Source organism: Monodon monoceros, unplaced genomic scaffold (genome assembly GCF_005190385.1).
Source record: "Monodon monoceros isolate NGI ecotype Baffin Bay Population unplaced genomic scaffold, NGI_Narwhal_1 Super_Scaffold_12, whole genome shotgun sequence".
Lineage (NCBI taxonomy): Eukaryota > Metazoa > Chordata > Mammalia > Artiodactyla > Monodontidae > Monodon > Monodon monoceros.
In genome coordinates, this window is record NW_021703768.1 from 84,092,799 (window position 1) to 84,109,823 (window position 17,025).

The following is a 17,025-nucleotide window of genomic DNA, read 5'->3' on the forward strand; positions in this document are numbered from 1 at the left end:
AGTTTTATTTAATGGTTGTAAAGTGAAGCAGAAGTGGGGGGAGGGATAAATTGGGAGACTGAGATTAACATACACACACTACTATATATATTGGGGTAGCCAAAACGTTCGTTCAGGTTTTCCATAAGTGGAAAATCCTGAGCGAATTTTTTGGCCAACCCAATATAAAACAGATAATTAATAAGGACCTACTGTATAGCACAGGAAACTCTACTCAATACTCTGTAATGGCCTATGTGGGAAAAGGATCTAAAGAAGAGTGGATATATGTTTATGAATAATTGATTCACTTTGCTTTACAACAGAAACTAACACAATATTGTAAATCAACTATACTCCAATAAAAATTTTTTTAAAAGTAAAGCAAATGTATAAACCATCCAAAAATGTGTTCAGATAATGTTTTTGTAAATATTAGGATATGAGTTTAAATATTTCTGAAGTAAATGTCTTATTAATCTTGTTTTTGACAATTTCCATTGTTGCATCTGAAATTAACAGAAAACTATTTAAAGTATTCTATGGGGACAACAAATTTTAGCTTTAGCGCTATCCAGCATATCTGCTTCTGTAGCAGGAAAAAAGAGCAATTGTGAAATTTACCAATGCATTTACTAAAGCCAAGCATCACTTATTAGCTTGTTAAGGCTGCCATAACAAAATACTACAGACTGGGTGGCTTAAATAATATAAATTTATTTTCTCACAACTCTGGAGGCTAGAAGTCCAAGGTTAATATCAGCAGAGTTGGCTTCTTCTGGGCCTCTTTCCTTGGCTTGTAGATCACTATTTCCTCCCTATGTCTTCACATGGTCTTCCCTCTGTACATGTCTGTGTCCTAATCTCCCTTTTAGAAGAATACCAGTCATATTGGATTGGGGCTAAACCTAATGACCTCACTTTAACTTAGTTAGCTCTTGAAATACCCTATCTCCAAATACAGTCACATTCTGAGGTAATGAGAGTTAGGACTTCAACATATGAATTTTGGGAGGACAGAATTCAGCCCATAGCAATCACAAAAACCAATCTGCTTCAAAATTTTAATTTCTATTTATTGACAGAAAAAAGACTTTTCTTATATCATGTTTTGTATTTAATTTTAAATTTTAGAATGTGTATATTTTATCATAGGCATATTTTTGATTATTAATAAAGTATGTAATCATGTGTGGTAAAAGCACATTTCACTAATTCACTAGTGGATGCTATATAGTTATTTTTTAAACCATGGAATGATTGTATGGGAGAGTAAAGACAGCCACAAATTCTTCGACACTCTTTCCATTGAGAGGTAGGGGTCTCAAGTCAATGTCCCCTTCCTTTGAATTTGGGAGTGCTGTCTGTCTGCTTTGACCAGTATAAAATGACATAAGTGATGCTTTCTGAGACGTCAACCTTAAGATACTGGCAGCTTCTACTCAGGTCTCTTGGTATCCTCCCTTTAGGAGCCCTGGGCTGTCATGTCAGAAGTCCACTGCCCTGAGACTGCCATGCTGGAGAGGCCATGTAAAGGTGATCTGGTCAACAGCCTTCCTTCAGGCATCCTTGTCAAAGCATAGATATGTGAGTGAACTCATCTGAGATTTTCCACTGGCCAACTGAACACTACTAAGTGACCTCATATGGTAGGTAATGCTTGTAGAAATATTTTCTAAATTTGGTCTCTTGCAAATGAAAGCTAACCAAATATATTAGTGTACCAGTAATTTCAATATATAGAGTTGTCTAGGAGTGTATCTAAGTTCAAATATGAAAATGCTCTGTGCAGACCAATAAACTAGATCTCACTTTGGTTGTCATAGTTGTCATGGAATAATTGTGAGTCTGAATCCAAGGCCAAAGATTCCCTTTTATACTTTGTCATTCTACACCCTAGTATCAGAAAAAAGAAAGTGAGCCTATGGTAAATAGAAAATACAAGGCACCTGTGGATGCAGAGGAGTCACCAAATGTCTTAAATTGGTGTTTAGAGATCCTCACATTTAACAGCCAATTTACTCATTTGTCTTTAACGTCTCTTAATTAATGAATTAAAGACAAATGACCCAATTGAATATCAGAATAATGTAGTTTAATTTTAGAGTGTACTTTTTATTCCTAAAATAAGTCTGAGAACGAGCAACAAGAGCTGCAATAACCATTTTTACAACCATCTTTCCACCTATCCAATGGTGGTACATAAACTTGGAATTTGACAGTGATAGTTACCAGCTGTTATAGTTATGATTCCTATGATTAGAGCTTGTGCCTTTTCTTGGTGCCGCACACATATTAGTATTGAGGCTTCACATGGGCAGCAGGAGAATGCTGCAAGGGTAGATCACATGCTTTGCTTCCTTTGAGCAAGGTGTTGAGGAACAAATTGGCAGTAGGAATGTTTTGCCATGAATTCTGTGGATGGAAAAGAGAAGTAGAAATAGAAATGCATGAAAAATGTGTGGGGGTGACAATAAATAAAGGTGTAAGCAAATTAAAATTTAAAAGTGGTGATTTCAGTTCTTTGGTAAATTGTTTATTTCTGTTTCATTATTTTTTCAGGGTTTTTCTCTTGCTCTTTCAATTAAGAGTAGTTCCTCTGCCTTTTCATTTTGCTTAACTTTCTCTGCCTTTATGAACTTAGGTGAAACAGTTACCTATTCTAGTCTTGAAGGGGTGTTCTTATGTGGGAGCATCCCTATACAGACTGTGTGTGCCCAGTGCCTTTGGTGGGAGAGCTAAATTTGATGTGGACACAAGTCACATCTTTCCTCAGGGTGTGCTGGCAGCTATCACTTTGGTAGAGGGTGGAGCTGGAGACGGGGGGGGCTAGAACTGGCGCCAGATGTGAGGTGAGACTTCTCCGTGTTCGGTGGCAATCATTGCCCTACTGAGGGTGGGGTCTGAATCCCTAGTTGCTGAAGCAGAAGCCTTGAGGGTTGGGCCCAACCTGACCGTTCCCTTTAAGGGTATTTTTTTCCCTTTCTTTGCACTGGGACCCTTGCTCCAGAGGGGAGAGTGCTAAAGCAAGTGGGGCCCATGCACATATAGAGGTCTGATGTGCTGCCTGTGCAGGCCTCTATAGCTTAGCTCAGACACAGCCTTGGGTGTAAGTTCCCTTTGTCCTTCATAGCTGATCACTGCCCATAGCCTCCGCCACTGTTGCTGTGTTGTGTAACTGCTCTGCAGGGCTGGCAGTGCCCACATGGACTTTCAGCGTGTTTTGGGAGGTGAGCTATGTTGGAGCTGCCATCATCAGATATCTGGGCTGCTTCTGGTTCACTGCTTGAGTAAGTGACAACAGTGGCCACAGTCACCCCACCCAGGCTCTATCCCAGGACCAGGTTGCCTCTATGTCCAACAGTTGAGTCTTTCCCATAGGTAATAAAAATGTTAACTGAGTTAGGGAAAAGAATTAATGTAAACACTTAAACAAGGAACTAGAAAATATAAAAAAAGACCTAATCAGAAATGACGAATTCAATAGTTAAATAAAAAGCACACTAGGGGACTGCCCTGGTGGCACAGTGGTTAAGAATCCACCTGTGAATGCAGGGAACATGGGTTCGAGCCCTGGTCCAGGAAGATCCCACATGCCGCAGAGCAACTAGGGCTGTGTGCCACAACTACTGATCCTGCACTCTGGAGCCTGTGAGCCACAACTACTGAGCACGCATGCCACAGCTTCTGAGGCCTGCATGCCTAGAGCCTGTGCTCCGCAATGGGAGAGACCACCGCAGTGAGAAGCCATTCACCACGATGAAGAGTGGCCCCCACTTGCCACAAGTAGAGAAAGTCCGCATGCATCAATGAAGACCCAACACTGCCAAAAATAAATAAATGGATAAATTTATTAAAAAAAAAAACACACTAGAAGGAGTAAATAGCCGACTAGGTGGTACAGAAGAATGCATAAGTGCTCTGGGAGATAGAATGATGGAAGTCACCCAATTAGAACAGCAAAAAGAAAAACCAATTTTAAAAATTGAAAGCAATTTAAGAGATCTCTAGGTTAACATTAAGCATACCAACCTTTGCATTATAGGGGTCCCAGAAGGAGAAGAGAGAAAGAGAAGGGGATCAAAAATGTATTTGAGGAAATTATGGCTGAAAATTTCCCAAGCCTGAAGATGGAAACAGATATCCAGGTACAGGAAGCACACAGGTTCCCAAACAAGAAGAACTCAAACAGACCCATACCAAGACACATCATAAGTAAAATGGCAAAAGTTACAAAGAGAATTCTAAAGGCAGCAAGAGGAAAACAGAGTCATATATGAGGGAATCCCCATAAGCCTATCAGCTGATTTCTCTGCAGAAACTTTGCAGGCCAGAAGGGAGTGGCATGATATATTCAAAATTCTGAAAGGGAAAAACCTGCAACCTAAAATACTCTACCAGCAAGATTATCGTTTAGAATAGGAGAGATAAAGAACTTCTCTAACAAGCAAAAACTAAAAGAGTTCATCAATACTAAACCTACACTAAAAGAAATATGAAGGTTTTTCTCTAAGTGGAAAAGAAGAATCTACAGGAAAGGGAAAATCCCACTAGGAAATGCATATATGTGGTAAGGGTTGAAGATCAATCACTTAAATAAGCCAGTCTGAAGATTAAAAGACAAAAAATTGTAAATCAACTATAACTACAATAAACAGTTAAAGGTTTAAAATGAAGATGTAAAATATAATATCAAAGACACAAAATGTGGGGGAGGGGAGTAAAAAAATGTAGATCTTTTAGAGTTTGAACTTCAATGACCACCAGTTTAAAATAAGTAGATATAGTTATAGGTCAACATGTATGAACCGCATGGTAACCACAAATCAAAAACTTACAATATGTTCACAAAAACTAAAAAGGAACACAAGCATACTACTAAAGAAAAGTATCAAAGCACAAAAGAAGAAACAAAAAGAAGAAATGAACAGAGAAGAACTACAAAATCAATGGGAAAACAAGAAATAAAATGGCAATAAGTACATACATATCAATAATTACTTTAAATGTCAATGGAGGGACCTCCCTGGTGACACAGTGGTTAGGAATCTGCCTGCCAAAGCAGGGAACACAGGTTTGAGCCCTGATCCAGGAAGATCCCACCTGCTGTGGAGCAACTAAGCCCATGTGCCACAACTACTGAGCCTGTGCTCTAGAGCCCACGTGCCACAACTACTGAAGCCCACGCACCTAGAGCTTGTGCTCTGCAACAGGAGATGCCACTGCAATAACAAGCTCTCACACCACAACAAAGAGTACCCCTGCTCTCCGCAACTAGAGAAAGCCCGCACGCAGCAATGAAGACCCAGTGCAGCCAAAAATAAAATAAATAAACTTATAAAAAAACAAAGTCAATGGACTGAATGCTCCAATCTAAAGACAGTAGATGGCTGATTGGATTAAAAAAACAAACAAACAAAAAAACCCCAAGACCCTTCTATATGCTGCCTAAAAGAGACTCACTTAAGGGAAAAAGACACACAGACTGAAAGTGAGGGGGTAGAAAAAGATATTTAATGCAAATGGAAACAACAAGAAAAAAGGGTAGCAATACTCATATCAGAAAAAATAGGCTTTAAAACAAAAACTATAACAAAAGACAAAGCAAGGCATTACATAATGATAAAGGGATCAATACAGGAAGAGGAAAGTACGCTCATTAACATATATGCACCCAATACAGGAACACCTAAATATGTAAAGCAAATACTAAGAGACATAAAAGGAGAAACTGACAATAATACAATAATAGTAGGGGACTTTAACACACCCTTACATCAATGAACAGATCATCCAGACAGGAAATCAATAAGGCAACAGTGATCTTAAATGACACAATAGACAGCAGGACTTAATAGATATCTACAGGACATTATATCCCCAAATAGAAGAATATAAATTCTTTTCAGGTGCACATGGAATGTTCTCCAGGATAGATCACATGCTAGGCCATAAAACAAACCTCAACAAAATTAAGAGGATAGAAATTATATCAAGCATTTTTTCCAACCACAACAGTATGAAACTAGAAATGAATTACAGAAAGAAAAATGGAAAAAGAACAAACATGTGGGGCTAAACAACATGCTTCTAAAAAACCAATGGGTCAATAAAGAAATCAAAGAGGGAATCAGAAAATACCTCCAGATAAATGAAAATGGAAACAAAACACTCTAAGATCGATGGGATGCAGCAAAAGCAGTTCTAAGAGGGAAGTTTACAGTGATACAGGCCTTTCTTAAGAAACAAGAAAAATCTCAAATAAACAGCCTAATCTACCACATAAAGGAATTAGAAAAAGAACAAACAAACCTCAAAGACAACAGAAGGAAGGAAATAAAAAGATCTGAGAGAAAATAAATAAAATAGAGATTAAAAATAGAAAAGATTGATGAAACCAAAAGGTGGTTTTTCTGAAAAGATAAACGAAATTGATAAACATTTAGCCAGGCTCATCAAGAAGAGAAGAGAGAGGACCCAAATAAATAAAATAACAAGAAATGAAAGGAGAAATAACAGTCAATATCACAGAAATACAAAAAAATCACAAGAGATTACTATGAACAGTTATGTGCTCCCAAATTGGACAGCCTAGAAGAAATTGACAAATTTCTAGAAGTATACAACTTGCCAAGACTGAATTAAGAAGAAACAGATAATTTGAACAGATCAATCACTAGTAGTAAAATTGATTTTGTAACAAAAAAAACCTCCCAGCAAACAAAAGCCTAGGACCAGACAGCTTCACAGGGCAATTCTACCAAACATATAAAGAATTGATACTTATGCTTCTCAAATTATTCCAAAAAATTGAAGAGGGTGGAACACTCTATAATACAAGGGAATGCTAGCCACAAAAAAGAATAAAATTCTTCCCTTTGCAACAGTGTGGATAGACCTGGAGAATATTATGCATAGTGAAATAACTCAGACAGAGAAAAATAAATTACTGTATGATATCACTTATATGTGGAATCTAAAAAATAATACACATGAATGTACATAGCAAAACAGAAACAGACTCACAGACATAGAAAACAAACCAGTGGTTACCAGTGGGGAGAGGGAAGGGGAGAGGAACAAGTTAAGGGTATGGGATTAAGAGATACAAACTACTATGTATAAAATTGATAAGCAACTGGGATATATTGTATAGCACAGAGAATTATAGCCATTATCTTGAAACTGCTTTTAATGGAGTATAATCTGTGAAAATACTGAAGCACCATGCTGTACACCTGAAACATATAATATTGTAAATCAAATATACTTCAATTAGAAAAAATAAATAAAAGCGGCAATTTCAGATACTTGTATATCTATAAAGGAAATAAATGAGGTGGTGTAACAGAATAACAGTTTCTTGTGATAGGATGGTTGGGGCAGGCCCTCAGAGGATATTCAGTTGTACAGGTAAGAACTGGAACTCTGTGGTTTCTACTGATGCTTCCCTAGTAAACTGGAAAATTCTTCCTTTCCTAGATACATGCATGGGCTTCAAAAATTTACCAATCCTTGACAGATTAATGGTTAGTTTTCATGGCGATATTAGTAACACACATTCCAAAAGTAACATAATTGCACAGTTTGCAGACTCTATTATTTTGTTTAAAATACAGAATTCCTGAAAAGATCAAATCAGGATAATTACTTTAAATAAGTAAAAAAGAATAGTTAATATTTATAAGCATTTACTAAAAGTCTAGCAGTGGCGTAAACACTCTATGTATTAATTTCATTTTTATAGTGGTTACCAAAATTGGTGCTAACACCAATGTTGTTCATGTTAAAGAAAGAAAATTCCAGACCAATATCACTGATGAATATAGATGCAAAAATCCTCAACAAAATACTAGCAGACAGAATCCAACAACACATTAAAAGCATCATACATACACCATGATCAAGTGAAATTTATCCCAGGGATGCAAGGATTCTTCAATATACACAAATCAATCAATGTGATACACCAAATATTAACAAACTGAAGAATGAAAACCATATGATCATCTCAATAGATGCAGAAAAAGTTTTGACAAAATTCAACACTCATTTATGATAAAAACTCTCCAGAAAGTGGGCATAGAGGGAACCTACCTCAACATAATAAAGGCCATATTCGACAAACCCACAGCAAACGTCATTCTCAATGGTGAAAAACTGAAAGCATTTCCTCTAAGATCAGGAACAAGACAAGGATGTCCACTCTCGCACTATTATTCAACATAGGTTTGGAAGTGCTAGCCATTGCAATCAGAGAAGAAAAAGAAATAAAAGGAATATAAATTGGAAAAGAAGAAATAAAACTGTCACTGTTTGCAGATGGCATGATGCTATACATAGAGAATCCTAAAGGTGTCACCAGAAAACTACTAGAGCTAATCAATGAATTTAATAAAGTTGCAGGATGCAAAATTAATGCACAGAAATCTCTTGCATTCCTATACACTAATGATGAAAAATCTGAAAGAGAAATTAAGGAAACACTCCCATTTACCATTGCAACAAAAAGAATAAAATACCTAGGAATAAACCTACCTAGGGAGACAAAGGACCTGTATGCAGAAAACTATAAGACACTGATGAAAGAAATTAAAGATGATACAAATAGATGGAGAGATATACCATGTTCTTGGATTGGAAGAATCAACATTGTGAAAATGACTATGCTACCCAAAGCAATCTACAGATTCAATGCAATCCCTATCAAATTACCAATGGCATTTTTTACAGAACTAGAACAAAAAATCTTAAAATTTGTATGGAGACACAAAAGACCCCGAATAGCCAAAGCAGTCTTGAGGGAAGAAAATGGAACTGGAGAAATCAGACTCCCTGACTTCAGACTATACTACAAAGCTACAGTAATCAAGACAATATGGTACTGGCACAAAAACAGAAATATAGATCAATGGAACAGGATAGAAAGCCCAGAGATAAACCCACACACCTATGGTCAACTAATCTATGACAAAGGAGGCAAGGATATACAATGGAGAAAAGACAGCCTCTTCAATAAGTGGTGCTGGAAAAACTGGACAGCTACATGTAAAAGAATCAAATTAGAACACTCCCTAACACCATACACAAAAATAAACTCAAAATGGATTAGAAACCTAAATTTAAGACCGGACACTATAAAACTCTTAGAGGAAAACATAGAAAGAACACTCTTTGACATAAATCACAGCAAGATCTTTTTTGATCCACCTCCTAGAATAATGGAAATAAAAACAAAAATAAACAAATGGGACCTAATGAAACTTAAAAGCTTTTGCAAAGCAAAGGAAACTACAAACAAGACGAAAAGACAACCCTCAGAATGGCAGAAAATATTTGCAAACGAATCAACAGATAAAGGATTAATCTCCAAAATATATAAACAGCTCCTGCAGCTCAATATTAAAAAAACAAACAACCCAATCCAAAAATGAGCAGAAGACCTAAACAGACATTTCTCCAAAGAAGACATACAGATTGCCAAGAAGCACATGAAAAGCTGCTCAACATCACTAATTATTAGAGAAATGCAAATCAAAACTACCATGAGGTATCACCTCACACCAGTTAGAATGGGCATCATCAGAAAATCTACAAACAACAAATGCTGGAGAGGGTGTGGAGAAAAGAGGACCCTCCTGCACTGTTGGTGGGAATGTAAATTGGTACAGCCACTATGGAGAACAGTATGGAGGTTCCTTAAAAAACTAAAAATAGAACTAGCATATGACGCAGCAATCCCACTACTGGGCATATACCCTGAGAAAACCATAATTCAAAAAGACACATGCACCCCAATGTTCATTGCAGCACTACTTACAATAGCCAGGTCATGGAAGCAACCTAAATGCCCATCGTCAGACAAATGGATAAAGGAGATGTGGTACATATATACAATGGAATATTACTCAGCCATAAAAAGGAACGAAATTGGGTCATTTGTAGAGACAGGGATGGACCTAGAGACTGTCATACAGAGTGAAGTAAGTCAGAAAGAGAAAAACAATATCGTATATTAACGCATATTTGTGGAACCTAGAAAAATGATACAGATGAACTGGTTTGCAGGGCAGAAATGGAGACACAGATGTAGAGAACAAATGTATGGACACCAAGGGGGGAAAGTGGCGGGGAGTGGGTGGTGTGGTGTGATGAATTGGGAGATTGGGATTTACATATATACACTAATATGTATAAAATGGATAACTAATAGGAACCTGCTGTATAAAAAATAAATAAAATTCTAAAATTCAAATAAATAAATAAATAAACCCAATATGTTCATGTTAGAGATGAAGACAGTTAGACCAAGAGAAGAAAATAATTTGCCTCTTGTCACATAGCTAGGAAGTAGAGGAGCTGGCATACAAACCCCACAGTCAGACTACTTTCCATCACACTACTCTGCCTTCACAGAATAGCATCCTGTGCATTCAAGGCTTTGATGGGACAGTATCAGTTGAGAAATTTTTTGTATATGATGGAAAGTTTTTGAGGGTGGTAGTCTACTTTTTTCAGGGCCAAAGAGAATCTTTAACTTGTCCTTGAGGATTCAAAGGAAAATAAAGATGTAATTTTTTTTACAGAAAAACTACACTGAGGAAAATGTATTATATCCAAGCAATATTTTGTGTAAACAGTTAATAAATCAGAAAAAAAAGAAAAATGTTAACAGTAATTTAGTAGCAAATGGGGCATTTGATCTGCAGCTCCCAGATGAATTCCCAAACAATGTGAATAATTTATTTTAGGAAGATGAAATGATATGGGTTATGTAATGCTTGATGAGAAATTGCAGTTGTAATTGGGAAAATTGCTTATACTTAGCAGGGTCACCAGTGAGGAAGGAGCGGTCCCAGGATATCATTTTCCACCTTGAGAATCTTGGCCGAAGTAGTGCCTGAGTGCTTTCTGCCCAGCTGCGATCAAACTAGTGTAGCTGAAGTTAGCTTCATTTCCTGAGACCTGAAAAGGCTTTTGACTATCTAGCCTCTGTGCTATTTTGTGAGAGGTTGTGCTCCAATCACAGCTCCTCATTTTAGAGCTGCAGTACTAGATTTGCACAGATGCAAGCCTCTCCCAGAGAGAGAGAGCTGTCAGGTTGTATGGCAGCTCAGTTGCTCCTTGGAATTCATGCCCTAAGGGACAAGCACTCCATAGAGCATTTTGAAAGCTGGCAGCTTACTGTTGGCAGCTGAATTTTGACATTTCAGGCTATTATCAGAACTCTCTCAAACAGCTGAAACTGTAGGTATCTGACAGTTAAGCCTTCTGTGAGGCATGTTTATCTGGCAGGAAGAATGCTATCAGTTGCCTTATTATTCTATTATCCTGTACATTTCAGTTGCTTTTTGTTAATCACCTAAAATTAATGCATTGTTAAAATATGTCAAATGACAAGGCAAGATAAAGAGCCAGGGTTCAGATTTTAGCCTCATGACCATGCTGAATTTAAAGATATGGAAAAAGTTATCACTGGGCTTCTGAGAAATATAAAAAGTAATACAAGAATCCACATATTTGATTGTCCCTGTTAAAGCTCACACTTAGTCCTTCCTGTGGACTTAGAAAGAGGTAATGAAAAACCGTATTTCTTCCCAAGCTAGAGCTGACCCACTTGGATATGTTGGTATCTGAAAACATATTTTATCCAAATAAGGAGCCAAGGTGATTTTACTTTATTTTATACAATGTGAGCAACTTAATTTTCATTCCATTAAATGCTGAAAAAAAATCAATATCTGATAGATGAAAAAGGTCAGAGTTAGAAGAGCTATTTCGAAAAGAATAGTATGTCAGAGAAAGAAGAGTTGGGATTATTTTTATTTAGCAAAAGGAAGAATAATCTGTAGCTATGTTTATTTCCTATACAAACTATGTATTTTTCTTAGTGAAGACAAAAATGAAATTGCATTAGTAATGGTAAAAGAATATGGCCCTTTAGTTTCTAGAAAAATTGGTTGAAAACATAATATCTTTATCTCCTTTGGAAAACCACATCTCACTCCCCCCATGCTAACAATCAAGTCAACTCAGAGACTTAAGGAACTTAGTCCCAGCCCAGTATAACCCTCATCAAAGAATGCAGAAAAGAATGCTACCTTCTGCTTAAATACTGGATAAGCACAAATTGAAATAAGTCATTAAAGTAATTATCCAACCAAATCTCCCTGGTTGCCACAAACTGAATATAAGATTGTAGAAATCTTTGATGTCCTCTTATTCATGACGGAGAGCTGAATTTGATAAAACAGCTTTGAGATGAGTCATAATCATATTCCCTATGCATGTACACAGCACCAGTCAGTCAGTCCGTGCAGTAAATTTAACTTCCTCAAAACAATGCTCAGTGAAAAAAAAAGAAAGAAATATGTTTATCTGGAGTTTTCTCATGAGTTAAGTTTTACAGAGATACAAATTTTAAATTAATCAGTGCTCCAGTCTGGTCTGTAGGCTAAGTTGTATCGTAGTTTTGTAATGACACTAATAATAAACAGCGACAGCATCTAACCGCTAAAAAAATGTGTATGATGTAGTAGGCATGGCTTAAAGTCATACGTGCACACACATACATATGCCTCATATATACATATGTGTATATATATACACATACGTATACTATTTAATCCTCAAGACATCCTTGATATTGGTAGATGCTATTATTATCCCATTTTGCAAAGAAGGAAATAGAGGCTCAAAGAGCTTGAACAATTTGTCCAGTGTCACAAAATCGTAAGGGTGGTATTTAAATCTGGACCATCTGACTGTAAAGCCTGTGCTATTTATTTATCACTACATAAATAGTCACCAGAACATTAATATGTTGAGATATATTCATTTGAAGCCTATCTGCAATACAAGAATTTCAAAATTCTATATGAGCGCCTTCAAAAATGTGGTCAATATAGTAAAGCAGAATAACCACAATAGAAGTGATATTTTCAATGCTTCCATATAAAAATGTCTGGAGGCATAGCTGGTAATGGAAAAATATTGATTGTGAGTTTAAAAGGTGATGAACTTCAGTATTGATAACAGACAAATTTATATTCCTAAAGTTTTCCTCTCTATTTGCAAATTCCCCTTTCCACATTCGAAAAGCTGGTTTTTAGAAGTGATGACAGAAGTGTTACAGAGTCAGGCCTAATAACAGCTGTTAGCTCAGATTAGCCCAAGTGAAAATGTCCCTCAGTTTCTGCTGCACATCTGTCATAGCTTTTTGTGTGTGTGCGTGTGGATAGTGGGTTATAGGATGGTGTATGGGATTTTTTCCCTATATTTAAAATATTTTTCTGTATTTTCTTTTTTTATTACTTTGCCTCATTTCCTGGAAGTTTTTCTGTTAATGCATGGTAACCACTTAGCTTCAAGCAGACACCTAGGAGTAAATAAAAATATGAATGCTTCCATCTATTAAAAATTTATTTGGATTTCAGACTATCTTGGCATTATTATTTTTGTATATGAAAATGATTTTTTCTATATTATCATGCACCTCTGCATCTTAGAGTGCTTAATTAGAGCTATTAATTGCAATATTAAGGTAAACTAGGTTTGACAGGTAAATTCTCTCTTTTTATTAAGATGTCTGTGTACTTTGGTCAGAAAATTTAATGATACTTTCTCATTTATTTTATTAGTAGTTTAAAACAAAACAAAGAACAATTGGGTGGCAAAAGTGTGAGATCTTTAAATAGCTTAATTTTGTCTTTGCCAAAGGGCTTTTAGGAAACATATGTATTTATTCATACATAGTCAGCTCCTTATTTACATTTCTCACTATCAAGATAGGAAGGCCCTTTATTTGGAATTTCTACTGGAAAAAGTGACATCAAGAATGATCACCAACAGACTCCTCTGAATCTCTTAACAGGGCTGCCTTCTTAGGGACAGCTGCAACCCCCATTCCCCCACGCATGAGCTGCCTTGGGTTACGTGGTCAATACAGAGAAGAGAAGTAACTACAATAGAGGTAATATTTTCAATGTTTCAAATACAAAAATGTCTGGAGGCAGAGCCGGTAATGGAAAAATATTGATTTGGGATGAGCTGAAGTTCATCAGGACTGATAATAGCCACCTTTACACCTCAAGAGCTCTACAAAGTCTGGCTTCTGGCCAATTCTGGCTCCATCTAGGAGGCAGCCATGAGAAATAGAAAGGCCATGGGTTTATACTCAGGCTCTAAAAGTTCTCAAATTCCATTCCAAATGGCACCAGAGATTTGAAATTTGTTTCTACAATATCTAAGCCTCAGTCTCCTTATCATTAAATTGGGAGTAAATGTATATTTTTAAATTTTTTCCAAGGACTAAAATGAAGTGAAAAGACTAAAATGAGATGAAACTTTCTGGGTCTCTCAATAAATATATCTATTTCCAGTTTGCTAGAAGTCTGAAAACAGTTTCCATTTTTGGAATAAAGATAAAAATAAAGATATTGATGAAGATATATTTTTGTTGGGTCAAGTAATATTTACATTAGTCAGGACTCTTCCTTCTGGAATTTATAATACTTTCCATCAGTGTTTTTCAAAGTGTGCTTCTATGGACCACCCGCATCAGAATCACTTGGAGTACTTAGCAAAACGTCAGGTTATCAATCTGTACACTGGACTTACTGAATCATGATTCCTGGGGAAGGTGCTTGGATGAATATGTATTTAACAACATCCCCAGAGGAATTTTTTCCCCTACACTAAAGTTTCAGAAGCATTGCCTATTTGTGTGTGTGTATCTTTATATTTTATGCATCATAAATCGTGACACATGCTGTCATCCTGCTCATAGAAGCCTTGTTAGGTATAAAGAACAAGAATAAGTAACATCTCCTTTGTATTGATGGGAAAACTGAGATCTAGAGAAGTTAAGTTTCTCACCCAAGGTTACAAAGACAATAAGAGGCAGAATTTAGATCTACATTAAGGGTTTCTAGTCCAGACTATATCTATTTAGACTATATCTCACCGATTCTCCTACATGAAAGGATGCTAGATGCACATGGTTTGGGGCTGCAGGTAAGTCTTTCTACTCTACAATATTTTATTCTATAGGCAATATTAAAGATTTTTAAGTATTAGAATAACTTAATCAGATCTGTGTCCTAAGAGGCAGCCTAGAAAATTTGGAGAGAGGAGAAACTGAGTCCAGGAAGTCAATTGGGAGACTGATGTTCTTTCTACCACATGAGCAATATATGCTAGGTTATTTATGCCAAAAATTCTCAAGTTGCATCCCAGAAGGCACTGGAAATTAAATATTTTTGGAACAAGATATAGTTGTGAAACCCAGAACATGGTTCTCTATGGTTGTCATTAATCACATTAGTATGGCTGGCTCCTCTAAGTTGTGAGCTCTATGAAAATAGAGCCATATTTCATTCATCTTTGTATGCTCAGAATCTAGTTTAGTGTTAGCTGTATGGTTTCATTAAATATGTTTGTTGTTTGTTTAATAAACTTGAGTGAATGACAGTAAAAACTTTTTTTTTTTTCTTGCGGTACGCGGGCCTCTCACCGCTGCGGCCCCTCCCGCCGCGGAGCACAGGCTCTGGAGGCACAGGCCCAGTGGCCACGGCTCACGGGCCCAGCCGCTCCGCGGCACATGGGACCCTCCCGGACCCGGGCACGAACCCGCACCCCCTGCATCGGCAGGCAGACTCCCAACCACTGCGCCACCAGGGAAGCCCTAAAAACTTTTTTTATGTTGGCAAATGTAATTTATTATTCACATACATGGCCCATTATGTATAAACTCAATATATGCCAACATAGAGATTTAGTTACATTTACTCATCACAACTGCCCCATTTTAATAACCCCTATTTTGCACATGAGAAACACAGAGTGGTTAAGTAATTTACCCAAGTCGGTCGCGTGTTTAAGCTCTAACCCTAGTGGAATTGGTATTTGAATTAGGTATCCTGGTTCCAAAGCCTTGTTATGTTACATTATGTACATAAATTTATCATTATATTTCAATTTCTTATTTTTTTAACATTATTTCATATTGGTATAAATTGGAGTCTAATAGGTGTACCATACGCTGTGTAACAAACATGTAAAATATCAGTGGCTTGACCCAATAAAAGTTTACTTCATACTCAAAGTTTAATATGGCTTAGATGACATTCCTGTGTGGCTCTCATCCAAAAGATGACTCAGTGACCTGGGCTGCTTTCATCTCGTAACTATGCCAGCTGGAACAGGTGTCCTCCAGGGTTGAGCAGGCAGGGGAAGAGAAAGGAAGGAGACATATCGGCTCTTAATTGTCTTGGTCTGTAAGGTCACATGTCACATCCGTGCACATTTCATTGGGTAGCACCATTCACACAGCCCAAGTTAACTGAAAGAAAGGCTGGGAAATGTAAATGTGTCTGGAACCTGGAATGTAGAAAAAAAAATTATAAAACAAATGATACTTCTATTCCCCCTATCATTCAGGAAATTACAAAGGTTTTAGGAGCTCTGTGCTAGGAAGTCAGCATAGAGACTTAATTTACATTTCTTATTAAGTCATACAAAGTGACTTAATATACATGGTATAATACAGGTAAGGGGAGGAGGGTGGGCAGTAGTGTGCTGGAAATATTTAACACCCAGCTTGCTGAAAAAAGGTATGCCAGTGTGTATATACATTAGCTTATTATCAATTTTTCTGATATAAATGTTGGGTAGCATACTCTTTATAAGAAATAAAATAAAGTATAAAATCCTCTTCATTATTCAGAATGCTTTCATTGATTTCTGCTAAACATTTTTGTCCCTAGTCAACTATGATTTCAGTTGATGAGCAGGTACAGTTATGACATGAATGTCATGTTACAACATCAATATAGTGAAAAAACAAAAATGTATTTTGAAACTTCATTTATTTCTCAGTGATGTAAGTTACATTTTTGCTGACTCAGGTAACAATTTTCAAATACTTTCAAATAGAAGAACATTTTGAATTTTCACAATGTGACAGCTACAGACATGACACACTTTTAATTCTAATCAACACTACTAACAGCTCCTCCGTCACTTTCTTAAGTCTTGACAATCATC

At 36.7% G+C, this 17,025-nt stretch overlaps 1 long non-coding RNA gene across 1 annotated transcript in view; it reads left to right on the plus strand.

Moving 5' to 3' along the window:
* The first annotated feature begins 1,460 nt into the window (after window positions 1-1,460).
* The window catches only part of LOC114893134, a 59,395-nt gene continuing 43,830 nt past the window's right edge, over window positions 1,461-17,025 (plus strand). Inside the window, exons 1-2 of the long non-coding RNA XR_003792836.1 lie at window positions 1,461-1,628; window positions 13,853-13,951. This is a non-coding gene — a long non-coding RNA (uncharacterized LOC114893134). The remainder of the gene's footprint in view (window positions 1,629-13,852; window positions 13,952-17,025) is intronic.